General features: G+C 52.8%; 1 pseudogene; it reads right to left on the bottom strand.

Moving 5' to 3' along the window:
* Positions 1–10,534: 10,534 nt before the first annotated feature.
* Positions 10,535–21,672, bottom strand: LOC102518592 (annotated as a pseudogene).
* Between the last annotated feature and the right edge of the window lie 1,080 nt (positions 21,673–22,752).

Genomic DNA, 22,752 nt, shown 5'->3' with positions numbered 1-22,752 from the left:
TGGACATTGATCTAGGTCTTTGTTAGCTAAAAGGAAAGCAAAAGATTGAATTAAATTTATATGTTGAAATGTTAACAATGCTTAATATAAATTATAGGTTAACCATTAAACAAACAGAGTGTATAATTTTGAATTTAGTGGAAGGGAATATAAAACTGGGTTCAATCCCCAGTACCTCCATTAACAAAACAAACAAAAATCTTTTTTAAAAGTCCATAAAAAATAGATATATTTGAACAAGTAAAACTTGATAATATTTACTGCCCAAATGCCCTCACTGATGGAATTCTAAAGGTTATACTTCACAAAAATAAACTGATCTACCTGAAGATTTGAGGGAAGCAAGGGATCGAGAATAAAAACAAACATCTGTTTATAAAAACAGGAATGACAGTGTCAACTTTCTTGACATTAAAAATTCAAGATAAAACTAAAATATGCAATCGGTTGTCAAGTAACAAAATGACCATTAAAACCATATTGAGATACATTCATATCAATGAATTTTATATTTAAATTAAAATATAAATTAAATCTTAAGATAGAAAATATAATAAAGTACTAATAAGTGGTTGGCAAAATTATATCTGTCAAATATAAAGAAAAATAATATTGAAAATGCAAAAGTAATATCAAGACAAAGGAGATATTTAACAAAGTAAAGGGAAACGTGCATGACGATGAAAGGCACACTTCTATAAGAAAGAAACTTGTATGAACAAACAATATAGCAGGTAAATAATGCAGAAGCAATGAACATGAAAGAACAGATAAAAAATGAAATTATAAAGAAATATCAATACATAAAATTTGTACTCATACATATGCATAACAAAATATAATTATGGATATAGACTAATTGATTAATATAACCAACATGTTGAATTATTTATGTGTTTACTCAAAATCTATAGCTGTTTCAAGAAGTATTTTTCCCCAGTTCAATCTTCTGCTTCAAATCTCTACTATACAGCTCAGATATATAAATTAATCACAAAGTTGCAAAAAATGAGTATCTTGGGCAAAGATTTGAATTGTGTTATTAAGATACCATGTTGTCCCTCCAGCAGTTAAAATGTGTATTTGAGTTGTTTTCTTGGCTCTTGAATCTTATATTTAAGTACCTATCTCATTCCTTTTTATTTTTTACATTAATTGGATACCTGTCAAATTCTTAACTAGATTTTTAATAAGGTATGTTAAAAATTTGAGCATTTTTCAAAGGCAATTACCTTTTTTTAACCTGTTTTATATTATTAATGTAATTCTGTGATTCTCTTCTAAACCCCATCTACATATACCTGTAGCAATATGCTTATTACATGTTTCCTTGTTCACTATCTTCATTGGTATCATGAATCAATGTAAAATACACTCTGATGCTCATAATTAAAAGCATTCACTTTATATTAAATTGATCATTCCCTGTGCCCCTCAAAAGAACACACTTTTAATAAAATATTTATTATATTTGTTGTTTTGTTAAGAGTAAATATTAAAAGAATATGGTTGGGGTGAAGGGTTAGTGTTTAGGATATAAGGAGTTTAGTGGTGAAAATACAAGCAAAAGAAGTAAAACTTCATCCGGCTCATTAGATACATACATAATATTCTTGGCCCATGTATGTATATGTTTATGGGCCAGGAGTTTGCAGACTATCATGGTAACTATGAGGAAAGTAAGAAAGAAAGAAAAGAAAAGAAAAGAAAAGAAAAGAAAGAAAAGAAAAGAAAAGAAAAGAAAAGAAAGAAAGAAAGAAGAAAGAAAGAAAGAAAGAAAGAAAAGCATAAAGGTGTACCTAATGATGACTGGGCTTCCTTGGAAAGGGAACAGAGAACTGAAGACAGCGACAGTCTCCAAAAACACATGAGAAACGTTCACTCTTGTTTTGTACATGTTGTTTCCTTCTGTACCTGTACTGTATGTAAAATTAAGGGAGAAAGGAAGCAGAAATAAAAGGGAAAAAAAGGAAGGAGAAAAGAAAGGAACCTGGCCATTTATTCTTTAAATATATAGCTAGTATTATCTTCTGTGAGCCAGAGATCTTTCAGAACCCCTCTTAGGACTCAAAGACACCTAAATGGCAGTTCTCTTCCGAATGCTCCTAATCCTGTATCTCTGTAGCTTTATAACAGTAAAGATGGTCTCAAGCAGATACAAATCAACTCCAAAATCTAAATGTATACAAGGTATACCTGTAACAAATTATATATTTGCATATATATCTATTATATATATAACATATATAAGCATACATGTAGGTATATACTCAGACATAATGTATATGTAGATATTTTTTAAAGAGATATATCCCCTAAAGTTTCTTCAGAACACTGTATTCCTTTAGTATGATTATGTTGGAAAAGACCTCTAGGCTCTAATAAAATAACCAGGGCATTCCCAGGACAACTCCAGTACAAACTTCAATCTAAAGGGTAAGAGATCCTAAGACACACTTTTCCTAGGATTTCTGGTACTAGGGTTTTCATTACTTGAGAACAAATTGATAAGTCAGCCACCAAAGCTTTTTTAGAATTGCCTTGAATGTAACCCAAAGAGCCCATAGATCTATTCACTCCATTGTCTAACTGTAACTTATTTTGTGTCTGTTATGTGCCAGGTTCTTGGTGAACAGCTGATCTGCCTAACTGAATAGTACAACAAACTTGCCTTCTGTCAACGTATGCACTAGAGTCAAATGGACTCAAAGTCTATCTTTCCTGAGACTCAGGTGTCATAGCAAGGAAAAAACAAGAGCAAAAATCCATCTACTCCCACTTTTCAGCACTCCTGGCACTATATACAAAAGAACTCAACATTAAGAGACCTTGTTTCATATAATCCATTATTGTCAATATCTTCTTCTAATGAAAGATGGAAAGTTGATACCAGAAACATTTCTATAACTTTATACATTTGCTATTTTTAAGCTTTATTGACTGTATCCTATTTTCAAGATTGTAAAATGACCTGAACCTTTCAAAAGATTCAAAATAAAAAAGCAACTATAGATATCTCATTTATTTTTCATTTAAAAGTATCTTTTCTTCTTCAACTTAAGATTTCCTTTCTTTATGCTTTATTAGTTAAACACACACACACAAACACACAAACACAAATATTTTGAAGCAATATCTGTGTGTATGTTTTGTAATAATGAGAGCAACTTAATTATCCACAGTAATTGAATGAAAATGTTTAATTCTTAAAAAATTGTATTAACTCAAAAGGCAAGTCTTTTTCTTTTACATTATATCTTTTTGACCCAGGGAATGTCATTTAATCATTATTACTCAAGCATATTAGTAATTTATTCTTTGACATTTAAAATCATATTAATAAAATAATTATTTATTAACTCATGAAAGTGTTTTACGTACCATGAAGTTTCAAATAATATAGTTTTCCTGGAAAGAATATATATTTTAAAGATAAAATCCCTGTCCAAAGAGGTATTTTGATATTTGATACTCAATCAACAACGCATAAAGTTACTTGGATGTTTATGCATTTTTAAAATGATATTTTAAGTGGAAACATTGCAGAAACTTGCAGAAGCATTTTCCGTGTTTCTCATTTTAAGAATTTTGAAATTTTTCTATCTAGAGGTAGATGCTTAATTACTGATTATTATTCAATCAATATGTTCTTTATACAACCACACACAAAAGTTCACTTTTCCAATTTTCTATCATATGAACCCAGGTATGAATTTCTTTAGCTGGAAATAATTTTATAAAGCATCAGAAAACTGTTTAAGATCATTTAATGTTACATTAAGATTGGACCACATATCTAAATAAGATGCTGGTGGAAATTAATTCAATCTAAGTTTTACATGCTATTAATTAAGTAAATAAAGCATCACGGTAGAGTCTTTTATACATTGTGTATTGTTGTCTATTGTGCTGCACAAAATTTAAGTTGTGGATTCCACTTTCTTCTATTATTTAAAATTCAAGAATGTCATAAAAATACATATGCCATTCTTTCTAATTAAAAACTATGCATATTTCATTAAGACGTTCTTATGACTTGCCTGGATTGCATGTTATGACACTCTTAACTGAGAAGGAAAGGCCAAGCAGATGACACAGCACACTTAAACATTATCCTCTGTGGATTTGCCCACATTAATCATGCTCTTTATGAACCAAGAAGACATTCTATAATATTAGTTATTGTGGCAGTTTGAGAATACTATAAAAAAGTGAATTATTAGGCTTGCCTATCTTTGGAGAAAAATTATTTTATTCCAATAAGAAGCATAAACACAAAATGATACTGACTTTCCTGTCCGCAGTAACCCCACCCCCACCATCTTAGCAGGCCCTCTCTTTGGGGGAAAGATTAAATTATCTTATTAGTGCATTTATTATTATCTTTTACACATTCAATTCACCAACCAGTGAAAAGTTGTTCATTGAGACTGACTACACTTAAAAAGCACAAATAGAAATATATTATAGTTAATCAGTCTATCTACCCACCTGTCTATTTTTTCTCCCTATCTCATCTTTCCTTTTCTCCCCCCACCCCCACCTTCTCTCTCTCTCATACACATACACAAACCACATTGCCTGTGGGCAGTTCCGTGTCCTTCCCTGGTCCCCTGGAATCATGGGTTGTTCCAGTTCCCTAGTCTTGCTCTGTAACATTACCCGTTCTTCTATCTGTGAAATCTATTCTCTCTGCACTTGTCTCTTTTACTTAAGGGCATTAAAACTCCCTCTTTGTAGGTATACAGATCTTCCCTATTTCTCTGCTGAACCAAAAAAAAAAAAAAAAAAAAAAAAGAAATCTAAAATATTAAAAGTCATTTAATACCTAGAGCAAAAAAAGTATCTTAAAACAGGAGAAAGTGAATAAAACATTGATGAATATAATATTTGGGAAACTCGAAAGCTGAGAGGTTGGAGAACTGTACAGCTAACGATGTTAAGATAGATTTCATGTCAATAGGGTAAAGATTAAATGATTTTATGAATAATAGTTAATCTGGAAATGGTTAATAGGATTATGTAAGCAAAATCAGAAAGGACTGTAAGCCTAACTCATTAGAATAATAGGACAAATTATCCTGGCATTTGTTAGATCAAAGAATAGAGACATGGCTGATGATTAAAATATCACAGCACAGGATTGCATTATGAATATGGTATTAGACTTACAGCAAAAACACTCCTACAATAAAATCTTCATGGCTTCCAAAATAATATTTTTTTCTCCTAACTTTCCACGTTTGCCCCTTTAGACCTCTTCTCACAGGCAGATTGTGTTTGCATGGAGTTTATGATTTGCTAATCACTCTTTTTTTTTTTTTAATCAAGTTCTTGTCAGTCTTTAGAGAACATGATTTAATTTGGTCATTTTCATGTTCAGATGTACCTGAAAAGGACTGGCTTACATTCAACTCATTTAAATAGAAGTTGTGAAAAATCTGTGGAATAGGAGAACTGTTTTCCAAGCAAAATAATTTAGAACGTACTTGTGATAACTGGCAGCTTATTTTTTCCATCTAAATTTATAGACCTAAATCTGAGTATTAGGCAGACTTTCATTTATTTCACATCCAGCTATGCTTCAAGGATTTGGAATCAATTCTGCATAGTGTGGATCTGAAGGAAAACATGATCCCTGAGATGTAAGATACAGCAATGACAGTCAATTTAGATTTATAAAGTGAACAGAACAAGAAACATTACAAAATACTATCATGTAAAATTGATAATTTTTGCTAATTTTTCAAACACAAAAGTGTTACATACATTGATTTAAAGTGAAGACATACAAACAAATTAAAATATACCAGAAAGTTTTGATGTATGAGCTGGTGACTATGAGACTGATATTAATAATTTGCATATGGACAATTAAGAATTGACTGGTTGGTAAATTTTATAAAATACTGGAAAAATCACAGGATTTAGAGTCCATATTTAGAGACCTGGATTTCAAATTCACTGTCATCACTTACTACCTATGCAACTTCAAGCATTTTGCATCAATTATCTTAACTATCAAAAACCACACCAAAAGTATACCTACCTCATGAAATAGTTGAATGGGTTAACTAATCTACAATGCATGGCAGCACATTATAATTCCTAAAGCTTGGTGTAGTTGTGTCTGGGCTTAAATGTACTTTTCATGCTTCCTCTTCTTTTACCACAATGACATGTCCCCATGTGCATAGGTTTATGTCTCTCTTACTATACAGAACTACAGAGGAAATTAATGTACTATTTATTTATTATGTATATGTATATATATCTATATTTGTATCTTTAAATTCACCTTATTTTTAGCTGTTATAAATAAACATATATGCATACATGTACACACACAGACATGTATACACACACATGCATTCACACACACAATATAGTCATAATATGCTGAAGAGGTCAACTGTAATTCCTAACACAAGCACTAATAAAATACAAAAAAAAAAAAAAAGAAATGGAAATTTTAAAAGAACAAAAATGGCACACTGCAAAATAAAATTAAACACAAAAAGGGAGTAATAGAAAATTTGAGAATCAAGAAAGGTACAATATTTAGAAAACAATTAAAAAATGACAGAAGTAAATCCTTTCATTTGTGTAATTACTTTAAATATAAATGGACTAACTGCTCTAATAAAAAAACTTAGACAAAATGGACACCCAAGACGGAGGTTATTCATCAACACGAGAAATGAACATCAGCCGAAGATACGTAAGATGGTCAATGGCAGTTGAAGCCTTTCCTGGAGGAGGGTTGGCAGTTTTATATTACATCTGAGATAATTTCCCTGCATTAGGTGGAGACACAAAGTGTATTGCTGTCTTTTAATCGGGAAGCTTAACGTGGTCCACGGTGGCCGACAAGCAGTGGGTTGTGCTGTTCTCGTTCTACGTCAGGTTAGCTAAGCCGTAAGCAGCTTTCTTAGCGTTCCCTTCCCTTTGTGTGTCTCTAGGTTAGGGTTGTTCAGAAGAGAAGTTTACACCTGTTGGAGAGCAAACTGAAGGAGCCGTCCTTTGGCTGGGGGGCTGTGCTACAGCCGTGCACGTTGTCACTGCCCTGCACCCTCACGCCGTCAGTGTGGAGAAGCTGCTCCTCCGGCGCCCGCCGGCCTCCACAGGGGGTCCAGCCCTGGGCCAGGCAGCTGTGCAGCTCCATCCTGCTGCCACCGGTTTCTTCCACAGGGAGAGACACAGGCTCCAGGTCTTCCTGAAGGCTTTCAGATGTTATTTAATGGGTTAGATTTCTCCTGCTTAAAAGGTTTTTTTATTGTGGTAAAAGAATAGGATTTGCCCCTAAGAAAGTGTACCATGTCAAACCTTTCTACGGGTTTTGGGGACAGTAAATACATTCATAAAGTGCAATCACGACCACCTGTGTCTCCATAACTCTTCCCATCTTTACGTGTGAAACCCTATGCCCGTAAACAACAACCCCCCGTTCTCCCCCGGCTGCAGCCACTTCTGTATTTTCTCTTTCTGGGAATGCGGCCACTCCTAATCGCTCACACAAGTGGAATCGCACACGATTCACCGTCTTGCCCCTGGCTCACGGTACGCGATCCGATGTCCTCCAGGTGCCCCCGTGCTGTCACACACGTCACAATGTTCTTCTTTCTTCAGGGGCAGTACTGTTCCATTGTACGCTTAGCCCATATCGTGCTCATCTGTCCATCCACGGAAGGACACTCGAGTTCCTGCCTCGTGGTAGGTATTGTCAACGGAGCTGCTGTGCAGTGGGTGTTCAAGTGCCTCTTTAAGACCTGTTGTATGTTCGCTCGGGTTTATTCTAAGCAGTGAGATTGCTGCAAGTGTGGTAGTTGTTTCTGAAATTTCTTTGAGGGGCTTCCAAACTGTTTTGCACAACGGTAATGCCAATTTATGTTCTCACCAACAGTGCACAAGGGTTTCTTTTCTCCACATCCACGGACACCACACACTGGACAGCAATCCAGGTATTCAAGGCTCAGACTGGCAGACGTTCCCCTTGGAGGGCGGGAGGAGGGGGGACCTGGTGGGGGCCCAGGAGCGCAGTGGGGTGGCATCCCAGGGGGTGTGTGTGGGTGTGTGTGTGTGTGTGTGTAAGATGTGGATGGGGGTGCGGGCAGGAGAGGTGCGACACTGACAGGAGTGTGTCGGAGGTCTTGCCCGGGGCAGGGCCCCGAGGGGTCAGGAGCAGCAGGGAGGCTGACCTCAGGCTCACACCGGTGCTGACACAGGGGCTCAAGGGAAGGCGTCGGCCACTTCGCTTCCAGGGGCCCAGGAGGGGTTGTGCATGGGGGACGCGCTGTGGCCTGGTGTTGCCCCAGGGTCAGGACGGGGCCCTCAGGCCTGGTGGGGGGCAGCTGTTCTGGGACTGATGCTCCTCAGGGACCCGTGGGGCCAGCCCGGTATCGACCGGCCTGGTGTCCCCGTGGGAATGTCTGGCTGGAGGCAGATCCGTGGTCCAGGGGATGGAGGTGAGGGGCAGGGCCTGGGACCGGGCAGGCTGCAGGGACCATTGGCAGGTTCAGCTTGTTGGTTAGGTGTTCCGTCCAAGGGAAATTGCGAGTGGGGGAGACCCCCAGGATGGTTTCCGGAGCCCCGATAGAGCCCTGGAGGCAGAGGGTGCCCAGTGTCCTCACGCCTGGCAGGGTCCCTGAGGGCCGGCGATGCGCCTGGACCCGGCTGCCCGCCCCCATGGCCTCACCGTCTTCGGTGTAGAGCACAGTGGGGCAAGTTGTCCCTTTCCTGCATAAAATTCTCTGTCTTCCTCTGTCTCTCTGTCTGTCTGTCTGTCTGCCTGTCCCCCACAGGAAGCCGGAATGGCCCTTTCCAACGGCCCTAGGGTGCTGTGGCTTTACTGACAGACACTCAGTGCTGGTCCCAGCTCCCCTCCAGGAGCCTGTCCTGCTGGCCTCCCCTGGGGCCGTAGAGCCAGACTCGGCACATTGATTTCACCCCCCCTTCCCTGACACACTGAAAGGCTCACACAGACACTTGGACAATGTCCAGCCGCCCAGGGCCGCGTCCCGTGGGTGACTGAGCTCTCCTGAACTGCTGACCTGGATCGCCCAGCAGAGCCAGCCCCGACCAGGCGCTGGCCTCCATTTCCTGGAGCGTTTCCTGCGAAGGGCAGACAGCTGTGACTCCTGGGACTTGAGACTGTTCCTTTGAGATGGAACCACCAGGAGGGACTGGAGCTCAGGGTCTGGCCTCCCGGGAGGACCGAGTCCTGACTCCGTCCCTGCACCCTTGGCAGCCGGTGGGCACAGTGGCCTTCACGCTCCTCGACCTGGGACGTGCTGCTCCAGGACGGGAGACAATAATTTCTGTGGTTCCAACCCGACTGTGGTGTGTGTTACAGCAGCCGTGCTGACCAGGCGTCCGACACCTGGGACTTGCTGCTGACTCCGCGCCCCCAGGGAACCCCAGGGATGGGTGTGGTGGGGGGAGAGCTGGGGCCTGGGGCTGGGAGGGTGTGGAGGGCGGCCAGGCTGTGGAGTCACCAGGGGAGGGGCCGCAACATAGAGCGATTCCCAGAGAGCTATGGAATGGTAAAGGATGCTTTATTGTCTGAACAACCCAAAACATGACAAGCCAGAGTCTCCCAACAAAAAACCCAAACCAAAGATAAACAGCGCAGAAAGTTCGTGGGCTCCAGACGTTTAGAAAGGATGCACAGCTTCCCAAGCCAGGCCTGCCGTGACCCCTGGCTGTAGCGCGCCCCCCATCCCCTGCCACCACCCGGCAGTGGGGCCTGCCCCTCCCCATCCAGGGACAAGACAGGAGAGGCCCAGGGGTCTCGGGCCGGGACGCCAGGCTGTCGGGCTCCCTCCTCCCGGGGCCCGCCTCTCACCCCACCGCCCAGTGCAGGGGAGCTCCTGCTGAAGGTGTCTCAGGCCGCTGGCCACAGGGCAGGCTGGCTGCGGCCACTGCCCTGTTTTGCCAGTGTCCCTCTTGCTCTATCCAGCGAGGCTGTGTCCTGCCCGTGGGGGACCCGGTCACCAGGCCCGTCTCTGGGAAGCTGGAGTGGGGAGACCTCACCCCCTTCCTGGCAGGCCTGGCTCCTGTAGGGGCCATGGGCCCGGGCCCTTCTCAGAGCTGAGTACTTGGCTGACCGTTGATGGCACATCCAAAAGCCTCCCTGCTGTGAGACGTTGGCCAGGGCTGCGTATGTTCCCACCAAGGATCTGACACAGGCGCCTCCCCTTGGGGACCCTGCTTGATGACCAACCTGATGGTGTCCACAGAGCAATCCCTGCCCACTGCCCCGGGATGCCAGCCTCCTGTTCATCCAAGGGAACCCCAGGGTGCCCCGGGCACTCCCGGTGAGGACAGGCAGACCCCTCGGCTCAGGTTGGTGGTAGCACCTGCTGTCCACTTGGTCCCCTGAAGGTGGGCAGGGTGCAGGGTGTGGTCGGTGGTGGCCGTGAGGTCGGAGGATGGAGGTGCGGGTGAGCACGGCCGAGAGATCAGAGCTGGCAAGGCAGCGGGCGGAGTAGTGGCTGAGCAGCTCGGAGTGATGAACGGGGTACCTCTGGGGTCTGGGGTGGCCGTGGACACCCCCAGAGGGCACGCTAGGCCCCCTGCCCGATCACGTTTCTGTGGTCTGGGACGATCGTCCGCTTCAGCTCCACCACCGAGGAGGAGATCCACTTCACCTGCAGGGACGGCGGGTGTGGGCACAGCCGGGGCCCTCGTGCCAGCTGCCCGCAAGGACCTGGCCTCCCAGCCCGGGGACTGCCGGCCGCGAGAGTGCTCAGGTGGGGTGGCGTGAGGACTCCATGGGCACAGCCAGGGACAGGGAGGTCCCGACAGGGACAGAGAGAGACAGTGAGAGAACAGAATGAACTGGAGAGACAGAGGACAGACAGTGGACAGAAAGGACAAGAGGGGAGAGTGAGGAGACAGTGACGGGACTGTGAGGGGACAGGGAGGGACATGGAGGAACAGGGAGTGGACAGGGAAGGGGCACTGTGCGGGCGCTGTGTGGGGACAGCAGGGACAGCTGGCCTGGCCCGCCCACCTTGAAGAGGGTCACTGTGGCGCTGTAGCACACGCTGAGCAGGAAGAGGGTGATGAAGATGGAGATGGTGGTCCACAGCCCGTCCAGCTCCCCGCTCTGGGCCTCGGCACAGCTCTCCTCCTCCAGGAGTGGCTCTGGACAGGGACGGGGTGGTCAGCTCTGTGGCTGCCCGTCACGTGCCAGGGCAGCGTCAGTGGTGCCTGGGGATGGGTCCCTCTGTGACAGGGTGGGTGGGGCACTAGGATCCCCTTGGGGGGCTGGATCAATGGTTCCCTGAGGTCAATCCCTGGGCACCGACCTCGTGTCCCCCATTTCTCCCGCTTGGGCCTCAGTCTTGGCCGGACTCCTTGGGCCCAGATCTCGGCCTGGCCAGTGGGTGTCCCTCATCCTCTCCTCTGCGGTGCCTTTCATGGGGTCCTCTGGGGAGAGGGTGCCCTGACCCCTGCCTTCCCTCCCACCGGAGGCCAGGCCTAGACGGCAGGGGCCTGCAGAGCAGGTCTGTGGTGGGTCCTACTGCAGGGAAGGGCGGAGGCAACCTTGGGGTGTCCCTGTGTGCCCGAGGGGGTGGGGTGGGCGTGCTAGGGACCAGTGGGGTGTTGGGTCTCTGTCTGTTGAGGCGGGGGTGCGGGTGTCCTGGGGAGAGGAGGGGTGGGGGTCTGAGCTGGCCAGTGTGGTCAGAGTGTGGTCAGTGCTGCTGGGGCTTTGACGAGTGGGGACCAAGCTGGTGTCCACAGAGGGTTCATGAGACCCGGCTCCAGGCTCTGGTCTGGCCCCGGGCAGGTACCCCCGTTGAGGACCCAGTGAGCAAGGCTGGCTTGTGTGCACTTGTGTGGTTGTGCCCTTGTGTGCAGTTGCACAGGCACGTGCGTGTGCGTGAGTCTGCAGGTGGACGAGGGGTGTGCAGGCTGGTGTGCTCCATGAGAGGGCTTGTTTCCTGTGGGCCTGGGTGAGTGTCCCCTCGAGGTTACAGATCTGGCCCCGAGCACCTCACCTGCGGGAAGGTAGGGCCTGATCTCCGTGTGACCTGGGAGCAGGAGGCCTGTGCCCCCATCGCAGGCCAGGCGTGGCTCCCATGTTGACAGGGTGTCAGCACGTGGACCCTCGAGGCCCCGGGGACGGGAACTGCGGGGACTAGGACCTGCCACTGTCCCACAGTTGGGCTTGGACAGAGGTGGGAAGAACCGTGCACTCATTTCCGTGAGGGTCCCTGGGAGGCTCTACACACTGCAGCCTGTGTAGGTGCTGGCCGGACCCTGGACCCTGGGGAGCTGCTGCCTCTGGCAGAGCCCCCTCTCTGGCCTCGGGCTGCTGCCTGCCTCCGTTGGCACCAAGTTTGTCCTCAGAGCCTGGCCTGCCCCCGCCTCCCGCAGGCCCGGCGAGCGCTGGAGCTCTGCACGGAAAGAACCATGACAGTGTTGCAGGGCCCCAGGGAGGTACTGGGTGTTTTATTTCATGCTGGCCCGGGAGGTATGTACACAGGGGTGGGGCTCAGGCGTCCCCGCGGGACCCTGAGAGCCTCGGGGAGGGGGGTGAGGCTCATTTACCCGGAGACTGGGAGATGGATTTCTGGGTGGAGTGATCTGTGTAGAGCCTCGTGCATCACCACACAGGTGAAGCCTTCTCCCCGCTGCCACGTGTTCTTTCCCACCGAGAGCTTGCTGTGGAGGAAGTAGGTCCCGTCGTTGTCCGGCTGGGGCAGCGTGGTGGCGTAGGCGCCCTCTGACTCCGGCCGCCCGTTCCTCTGCCACTCAGCGTCGATGTCAGGTGGGTAGAAGCCTTTGATCAGGCAGGTTACGCCCACGGTGTCCTTGGCCAGGTCTTCCTGGTGTGGGGCCAGGGTGTACACCTGCGGCTCCCGGGCCTGCCCTGTGGGGACAGGTGTGTCTGCGAGCATGGCGGTCACTCCGAGCAGCCCCACAGGACCCTCCCACGCCCGTTGTCCCTCCCACCTTTGGCCTTGGAGATGGTCCTCTCGATGGGGGCCGGGGGAGCTTTGTTGTTGACCTTGCACTTGAACGCCTTCCCCGTCAGCCAGTCCTGGTGCTGGGTGGGCAGGACGCTGACCACGCGGTACGTGCTGTTGAACTGTTCCTCCTTTGGCTTTGTCTCCGCCGTGTGTACCTCTGTGTCACCCACGGAGCAGCTGAACTCGATCTCAGGGTCTTCCTTGCCCACGTCCACCACAAGGCACGTGACCTCAGGCGTTCGGGTGATGGACAGGATGTCCTTGGGTTTCGGGGGGAAGATGAAGACCTTGGGCCCTCCAAGGAGCTCAGGGGCTGGTGGGGGAAACAAGATGTGGGTCAGCACCTGGACGGGCCTCCTGTAGGGCACGTTTCCCTCATCAGGCGGGGCCTGGTGTCTGGTCACTTCCTTGCGATGGAGGGTGTAGCCTGGCTCCCTTACCTGGGCATTTGGGACACTGGGAGCTGGGGTCTTCGCTGTGGAGCACTGCAGAGAGAGAAGATGGGGGGTTCCTGTGGGCGGGAGATGGCCCTGGGTGGAGTTTAGGTCAGGGACAGGTTGTGGAAGGTGCACATCGGCACCAGTTCTGTGGGTTAGAGTTGTCCAGCCTGTGCCCACCTTGAACCTGGTGGAAACACCCAGAGGACCCCTCACATAGCCTGGGAGGCCTTCAGGTGAGGTGACCGCATCTCCTCTGATACCTTGGGCAGAGGTCACCATCCTGGCATGTGGTTCGAGCCAGGAGGAGGGCTGACCTCGGTCCTGTCTGGGAGTGGACGCCCTCCCTGAGGCCTGTCCTCTTACCCACATGCTTGTCCGCCTTGGTGCTGCTGACCGGGTGGGCTACGTTGCAGATGAAGGTCTTGCCGGCCGAGCTGCTGGCGGGCATGGTCGCCAAGCTGCTGAGGGAGTACGAGCCCCGAGGACATGAGAATGGACGGGAAGGTGTGGATGCCGCTGGACAGGGCGCCCGAGTTCCAGGTCACCGTCACCGGCTCAGGGATGTAGCCCCAGACCAGGCAGCCGAAGGGCACCGTGGAGCCAGGAGCGTCCCCGCATCCAGCAGTCGGAGGATAGACCGATGGGGCCTTGGTGGAGGCTGCAAGAAAGTAGGCCGTGTGACCACCAGGGCTTCACCCCTGGGAGGGTCCGGGCAGGGTGTCACGTGCCCAGGTCTGGGCACCCCTGAGCCCAGCACCCACATGCTTCCAGAATGTCCTGCAAACCAGCTGGCCGGCAGGGCCCTCACCACCTGGGGCCTCAGTGCCTCTGCGGCTGTGGGTCAGAGCTGGGTGATCACCTGGGTGAGCAGCCCCCCAGGTCCCTAACCTCCTGCAAGTGCCTGGCCTGACTGAGCCCTGTGTCTGGGTCCTGACCAGTGCTGCCTGCTCCCGGCCAGCGTCCGCTGGTCCCCTGAGCTCACCGTCCTGCTGCCCCAGCCCGGCCCTGCCCTGGGTGAGCGGGCCTCTCCTTGGTGTGGTGGGCCTCCACCACCCAGAAGCCTGCTCGTGGCCCCTTGCCTGGCCTGCTCTTTGCCCACCGGGCCCGTGTCGACTGGGTCAGCTCTGCAGCCAGAGCACCTGGGCCCTGGGCCCTGGCCCCCCTGGACCCTGTCCCTGCAGGCCTCCTCCTCGGCCCCTCCCCTTTCATCCCTGTGGCCTCAGCCCGGCTGCGACACTCTGCCTTGGGGAGCTCCGGTCCCTCTTCTGGACCTCCAGCTGCAGCCCCTCGGCTCACTTCCCCCTCCCACCAGGGCCTCTGACCCCACCCCAGCTCGTGGCTCTCAGGTCCCTGCTTTCCTTCTGCCCTTGTCCTTCCTCAGTCCAGCTCATCCTTCAGCACAGTTTGGAGCCCCACACTGCCCCCACCTTCCTCTCCTGTTTGGTGCCAGCAGCCCGGGCCCATCCCTGGCCGGGCCTGTCTCCTCTCACCCTGACCCTTGTGCTCTGCTCCGGCTGGCAGCCCAGCTCAGGCCCTGAATGAGCCCTGCGTTTTCCTTCCCTCTGCTGGGTCCAGGGTCTGTTTCACCCCACCAGGCTATAGCATGTCCACCCCTCCTTTCCCATCGCACCACGGGCCCTTGAGCCCAAGGACTGGGGCCCATCGGGTCCCCTCGGGGTGACCCCTCTCCTTCATTCCCACAGAACTCCCTTGCCAGGGAGGTCTCTCCACCCCAGCACGCCATCCGGCCAGCCCCTCAGGGGCTCAAGGGTCCTGCTGTCCCAGGAGCCCTCAGCTGGGCCTGCTCAACTACTCAGACCTTCGCTCAAACTCTCTGCCATGTCCCCGGGCTCCTGCGGCAGCCCCCTGCCCTCCTGGTGTAGCCCCCTGCTCACCTACACCCTCTCTGACCCTTGTCCCTGGAGCTACAGGCCTTGAACAGCGCCGGCCCCAGAGCCCTCAGCCTAGTTCAGATCCAGTCCGGGAATTTCTTTCCCAGGACTGGCTTTGCTCTTTGGATTTCCTGGGTCAGCTCCTTGCCCTCCCAGCCCCTTGTCCACCTGCATTAACTCTGCCTGCTTCCTGAAATCCTGTGTTAGCCCTGTGCCCTTCAGCCCCCACCCACCTGCACAAGCCCTACCTGCGTCCTGGAGATGCTGGAGCGGCCGCCCTGCCCTCCCAGCCCCTGCTCACCCGCACATGTTCTACTTGCTTTCTCCATGTTCCTGAGAAGCCGCCTGCCTTCTTGGTCTTCAGTCTCCTGCTCACCTGTGGCCTCCCTGAGCTTTGTCCCTGGGGTGCTGGCCCTTAGCAGCCCCTGCCTTCTGACCTGCCGCAGGTCACCCGCCTCGTTCTGCTCTGCTCCTGGGCCCTTCTCCCTGGAGCTGCTAGGTGCCCCTCCCTTTCTGGGCAGCTCTCCCCTGGCAGAGTCTCTGTCCCACCCTGGTCCCCTCCCAGCAGTGCTGCTGGCCCTTGGGTACCTTAAGCCTCTTCTTTGCTCCCTGGGCCCCCAGAAGTCTCCCCTGTTCCTTAGTTCCCTCCAGGTGCTGGTCTGCGTCTCTGCGCCCACCTGCTCCCAGCCCTCGGCTCCTAGTCCTGACCTTCTGCGCCCTGGCTCCCATCGCCCCTCCTGTAGCCAGTGGAGCTGGTGTGCAGCCCCTGTACTGCCAGCTCCGAGCTCTCGGAAACCCAGGCCAGCCACGTGTCTCTGGCACAACTAGCCCAGTGCAGCCCGGGGCAGGCTTCTGCCCACTGATCGGGACACGCTCCTTGAAGGCCTGGCAGCCCAGCTGAGCTCCATTGGCCTCTGATGCACCAGCGCTGTTGGTGTGGGCGAGCCCCTGCCAGGGCTCCCTCATCCTTGTGCTGGGTGGGCAGCACGACCCTGGGCAGCTTGCCTTCCGCCGTGCAGGCTCAGGTGCTCCTGGACCCTCTGTGGGGTCCAGTCCCTGAGGTGGGGTCTCCCCTTCATTGCCCCCCTGAGCTCTATGTTTCCCTGTCCTCCTGGACACTCTGTGAGGACGCGACCCTGAGGTGATGTCTCCTTTTCAGTGCACGCCTGCACCCTGTCTGTCCCTGTCCCTCCTGGACCCTTTGTGTGGTCCCATCCCTGAAGTGGGTTCTCGCCTTTATTCCCCCCCCTGGCACTGTGGCTGTCCCTGTCCTCCTGGAAAATCTGTAGGGTCCCATTCATGAGGTGGGGTCTCCACTTCATTGTCCCCCTGCACTCAGTTTGTCCCTGTTCCTCCTCGAACATTGGTGGGGTCCCTGAGTTGGGGTCCCCCCTTCATTGTCTCCGTGCACTCCATCTATCCCTGCTCCTCCTGGTCCCTCTATGGGGTCCTTATGGTGGGGTGTCCCCTTCATTTCCTCCCTGCACTCTGTCCCTATCCCTCCTGAACCCTCTGTCGTGTCCCTGAGGTGGGGTCTCCCTTTCATTGCCCCCCTGCACACTGTCTGTCCCTGTCAAACCTGGTTTTCTGTGGGGTCCATTCCATGAGGTGGTGGTCTCCCTTTCATCGTCCTCCTGCACTCTGTCTATCCCGATTCCTCCTGGACCCTCTGTGGGGTCCAGTCCCTGAGTTGGGGTGTCCCCTTAATTACCCCCCTGCACTCTGTCTGTCCCTGTCCTACTTGACCCTCTATGGGTTCCATCCCTGAGGTGGGGTCTCCCCTTCATTGCCTCCTTGCACTCCATCTGTCCCTGCTCCTCCTGGACCCTCTGTGGGGACCCATCCCTGAGGTGGGGTCACCCCTTCTTTGGCCCCCTGCGCTTCATCTGTCCCTGTCCCTCCTGGGCCCCACTCACCAAAGGCGGAAGCTGTGGAGGTGGCTCCCATGCAGCCTGGGTCCCCTGGGCACCCCTTCCCCTGCCCTGCTCTGTCCTAGGTACCTGTGCTCCCACAGGCTGGGCTCTTTGTCCACAGCCCCACTTTCCAGGAAGTGGTAGCTGAACTTCCTAGGAATTCTGTTGCGGACCTGGAGTGTGAACCCCCTAACCACCACTCTGCGAACACTAAGAACGGGACTGAAACCGGTGGCACCGCCTGCTTCCTGAAGTTCCCGTTTCTCTGGGTGGGTGCTGTCTCAGATGCCCTGGGGGAGTCCAGGCGCAGCAGAGGCGCCTCTTTGGGTGTGTAGGGGTGGGGCAACTGGTGCCAGGGACCCCAGGGGACAGTGGGAGTCCTGGTGGTCACCTGTTCCCTGCCTCCCACAGGGATGCTGCCAACATGGCCCACTGCAGACCAGGGTACCAGGCCTTAACTTGAGCCCTCCTGTCCTCCTAGCCCTGGTGGGCACCTCTCCCTTCCCTGGTGAGGGTGTGGTGGGCACTCTCATAGGACAGGCAAAGGCTGGGTTCTCGGAGCTGCTGCAGCCAGGGAGTCTGCGCCCGTCCCCGGGCTCTGCAAGGCCTCCAGGCAGGGAGGGGCCGGGGGAGCTCGGTGCTTGTATCGTGTGTGAGTGCTGCTGGGTGTTACTGCACACACATGCAGGTCTGCGACAGACACACGTACTACAGGTATGCGTAGTGCACGATGTATATGTTAATGTGTTAAAATATTTTCTGTGTATGGACAGCTTCTTTGTGGAAAAAGGGAGAGCTCAGGGGTGCCTGATGGGGGCTGTGAACCTGGAGAAACGGGACGAGGGGCGAGAAGGGGGCCCTGTGACGGCTGGGGGCACGTCCGGCTTCCCCCCTGTGGGTCCTAAGTCGGACGCAGGGACAAAATGATGGGCGTGGTCATCACTGGTCCCCTCCTGGCTGGCGACAGGAGGGCTGTGCAGACTGCGTGGCTTTCTGAGCTGTTGCCGGTCACGGAGCCAGTGGCAGCTGGTGCCTGCCGAGGCCCTGTGCCCCCAAACCTCCAGCCCTTCGGCGCCTGCCTGCTCCTCCTCAGAAGATAAACTCCTGGCGGGTGTCTGCCTTGGCAGAATTGACAGCCCTGGGAAACGACCAGCCTCCACCGCACAGCTCAGGCCGACGTGGCTCAGCCCGTCTCCCCTGATCAGTCATGAGTCCCCACGGTCTTGCTGGCGTCAGCCCACGTCTCCATCTTACAGGAGTCATAAATCCACTATCCCCCCAAGTACCAAAGCCTCTCACCTCACTTACAGACAGTCAGAAGGCTGTTCCCTAGTCCCTTTGTGTTCACAGCCCCTTCCTCTTAAAGACCCTGCACGTTCCCACTCGGTGGACACGCGGGCACCTGTCGTCTGTGTGGCCCACTGTAGCAGCGTAACTATTAAACTTTCCTTTGTTCTTGAACTCCTCCTGGCCTTTGATAAATTCTTTAACCACCCGTGACGCTGGCCCTCCATGTGTCCTCCGACAATAGAGGTCAGACTTTGTGGAAGTCTGGTGTGTAGGGAGCAGGCGGCTCCCTGTACTGGCTCCTGTGGATGATTTCCAGTGCACCCTGGTCCCCCCAGCACAGCTCTCCAGTGCACCCTGGTCCTCCCAGGACAGATCTGCAGTGCCTCCTCCATCACAGTTCTGCAGCGCATCCTTGTCCTCCCAGCACAGTTCTGCAGTGCACCATGGTCCTCCCAGCACAGATGTGCAGTACCCCCTGGTCCCCTCTGCCCACCTCCGACTGGCTTCTGCAGGCCATTGGGTGCATGTGCGGATCCTGGGATGGGCAGTGGGGGCCCGTAAATCTGAAGTGACCACCAGGCGATGCATCCAGTCTGAGGCCAGCTCAGTAACACTGGACAGAGGCCTGTGCTCATCAGCATAGAACTTGGGGCCTGCCTTGGATGTGGTGGGGCTTAGGAGAATTTGATTAAGAATAGAAACCTTTTCGTGTGCATCAACAGAAGACCGGATAAAGAAGACGTGGTATACTTATACAATGGAATACTACTCTGCCATAGAAAGGATATAATAATGCCACTTGCAGCAACATGGTTTGACCTAGAGATTGTTATTCTAAGTGAAGTGAGCAGAAAACAGGAAGAAAAATACTGTATGATATCACTCATATGTGCAATCTAAAAAAAAGACACTATGAACTCATCTACAAATAGAAATATACTTGCAGGCTTAGTAAACAATCTTATGGTTACCAGGGAAAGGGGGTGAGAAGGGATAAATTTGGGAGTTTGAGATTTACAAATGCTAGCCACTGTATGTAAAAATAGATTTTACATATAGTGGCTTCTGTATAGCATAGAAATCTATGTTCAGTATCTGGTCATAACCTCTAAAGGAAAAGCGGGCTACAGCCACCAACTGACGGAAACAAGATCAGAAAGGAGAGCTGTCACCCTAGAGCCCAGTCCTCCTAAATTCCCTGTCTTGCCGCTGATGCTGCCCCCTGACCGCACTGCGCCCTACTCCCAGGAGCAGACTGCCATGAAGACGTGGGTCCTGCGAGGCAGAGGCGGAGGCCGCTCCCAGGATAGGCCTGGGGGAAGGCGAGAGCAAGTCACCTGCTCCCCCTGGGGCAGCCCCCTCCCCGCAGCCGCCCCCTGAACACAACCGCGCCTGCCTCCCCGCGCCCGCTTGACCCTGGAAACAAGTGTCCTGCGAACGTGGGGCAGCGGCAAGAAGAGGGGAGCTGCCCCTGGTGAGCTGGCCGATTTCTCCCCGTCATCCCCGCGGCATGGCCTGGGGGCGGCCTCTGCTGCCCCAGGCACGTCCCCGGTCAGCCTGCTCCCGGGAGGCGGGCGCCATGGGGTCAGAAGCGGCGGCAGCGGCGGGTTTAGGGATCTGCCTATGCGAGCCTGTGGATTTGCTTCTAACTCCCCCGCAGCCTGCCCTAGGCTCGTCCTGTGCTACCCCAGGTTCTCGGGACTCAGGTGACAGGTCATCCTGCTCCTGGAAGGCGGGCGCTGTGCCGTCAGGGGGCTGCGGAGGCGATGGCGGAATTGGGGCTGCCCTGTGTTAGCGCGGGGATTTGCTCCCCTTTCCCGCTGTCGCTGTCGCCGCCCCCGCACACTGGTCGCACCGCGCGCCAGCCTCCCAGGAGCAGACTGACCTGTCACCTGCGTCCCGCGAACCTGGGTCAGCAGAGGCCGCACCCAAGGACAGGACGCAGGGGAGATGGGAGCAAACCCACAGGATCACAGACAGAGGCAGACCCCTCTCCCCCCGCCGCCGCCTCCGATGCAGCGGCCCCGCACCCTGACGGCACCGGCGTCTGCCCTCCCAGGGGCAGGCTGACCGCCAGACGTGCGCCCCGCGAATATGCGGAAGCAGAGGCCGCCCTAGTCCAGGCCGCGGGTGAAGAGGGAACAAATCCAGGGGCTTGCACGGGGCAGCCCCCACCCCACCGCGGCGCCCCCTGCGGCCCCGTGACCGCAACGCATCCGCCTCCCAAGAGCTGGCCATGGCCTGAAGGCTGGTTCGGAGCTGCTCCCTGGCCGTCCAGCGCCCTCCCACCTCCCGGAGCTGCACCCGCTTTCTCAAACCCGGGTATACCCGGCAGGGAAGACACGGGGTTCAGGGACGACCAATGTGGGGGGAGGGGCAAACCGCGAACCAGGGCGGCGCCCGGCACCCGCCTCAGGGCCCTAAGGAGCTGCGCGGCCCGGGCCTCACCCGCCGCTCCCCGACCTGCGCCCCCTTACCTGCCCGGCGACGGCAGCAGAGGCGACGGCAAGCGGCGGCGCAGACCCCAGGCCGCGTTCCTCCTCGGGGACCTGGTCCAGGAGCACCTGGCTCGGGCCCAGCTTCCACACGCTCTGGGCGGGTTCCGGCGTCCGCGCCCCTCCTCCTCCCGCCCGCAGCGCGGACGCTCGGGCTGGGGCTCCTGCTGTGCGGGGCCCGGCGACTGGGGCTGGCGGGGCGGCGGGGCGGCGGCGGCCCCACCCGGGCCCACCCCACGACCGCCCTGCAAGGTCTCCATCCCGCCACTGACTGGTCCTGGCACCCAACCAGCACCACCGCCGGCCCGGGCCAGGCAACACCCCCAGCCCCGCTCCCCCTGCTCGCCTCCCCTCCCCACCCGGTTGCTGTCCCTCTACCCCCAGCCAGGCCGGGTCTCTGACAGGACCCTCCAAAATGGGGCTCCTCCTCACACCGAGGTCCCCGCCCTCACACCTGCCACCCTCTTGCCTGACGCAGGACCCCCCCCCCACACGCAACATCCCGTAAATGGTCCCCCTCACCCCTCAGCCGGGTCAGTTCCACTCGGAGCAGCCCCTCAACATGTGTGAACCCCCCCCTCACTCAAGTGCACCACTACCCCCAGCTGACCCATCACCTCGTGGTTGGGGCGGGGAAGGGGAAGCTGGGCTCCGGTCTCCATGGCGACTGCCCGAGCAGGGGATCTGGCCTAGTCTAGTGTCTGGCCACACAGCTAGTGTCCAAGGCTACAGGCTGCGGCGGGTCGGGCTGGAGGCGGTTCCAATTCCTGCACTCTGCTCTGTGCCTCGTCTGAGCCAGCGGGTCAGGGTCGTTCAGGGCTGCCGCCACTGGCTGTGGGCCATCCGTTGTTGATATCCCTGATGGTGATCGGGCCCCCTAGGGTGGAGGCGCTGGGCTTGCGGACCCGTGGGGGGTGTGCAGCTGAGCTTGCGGTATGGACAAGCAGGCAGGTGGGCTGTGTGCATGGCCTGGCTCAGCCCAGGTGGGTACAGGGACCCCTGGCCATTAGCGCCAGGGCAGAGGAAGAGGGGACTGGAGCTTTGAAAGTGTCCACATTAGGAAGCCAAGTCTGGAGAGCAAAGCAGGCAGCTGTGCTGGCCAGGCCACCCTGGAGCCTGCCACGACACTGGTCCTTTGCGTATGGGGAGACTGACCATTGACCAGCCAATGAGACGTTTTGTACCCCCCAACCTTGGTATAGTTTACAGGCAATTGAAGGGACTTTGACAGGTAATTTTAATCACCAGTAATTATCACTTTCTCTGCGGGAGAGCAGGTCTACAGTCATGGTGAACCTGGCAGGGCTCCTGCCTGAACCCCAGCCTGGGCAGAGGACGACCTGCCCAGAAACATCCTCTTACCTCTCACCAAAAGGCACTGTAGTAGAGAAGAACAAATCTGACTCCATTAGATCTGTTTCTTTTCCTTTAACCCTGTGCCCTGGTTTTCTAGGCTCAGTCTTGCCAGCTCTGCACTTTGTGTAAAACAATGTTGCCCTTTAGCCTGAAATGTACCAGAAAACCTATTCTCAGGGCTCTGCCCTTTAAGGATATTGACACTTCTGCACTCCTATAAAGATAACAAGTTGCAGAATAGAAAATAACCTTGCTTTCTTGGAGGTTTTATAGGGGCACCGGGACCTGACCCACCTGGGCCTCATTTTGAGAAACTCTGCCTGAGTTGTTTCTTTCTGTCTTGTCCTGAGCTACACACTAGAATGTTCGTGATAACACATTTTGCA

This window comes from Camelus ferus, chromosome 20 (assembly GCF_009834535.1).
Source record: "Camelus ferus isolate YT-003-E chromosome 20, BCGSAC_Cfer_1.0, whole genome shotgun sequence".
Classification (NCBI taxonomy): domain Eukaryota; kingdom Metazoa; phylum Chordata; class Mammalia; order Artiodactyla; family Camelidae; genus Camelus; species Camelus ferus.
This window is presented reverse-complemented; position numbering and strand designations above follow the sequence as displayed.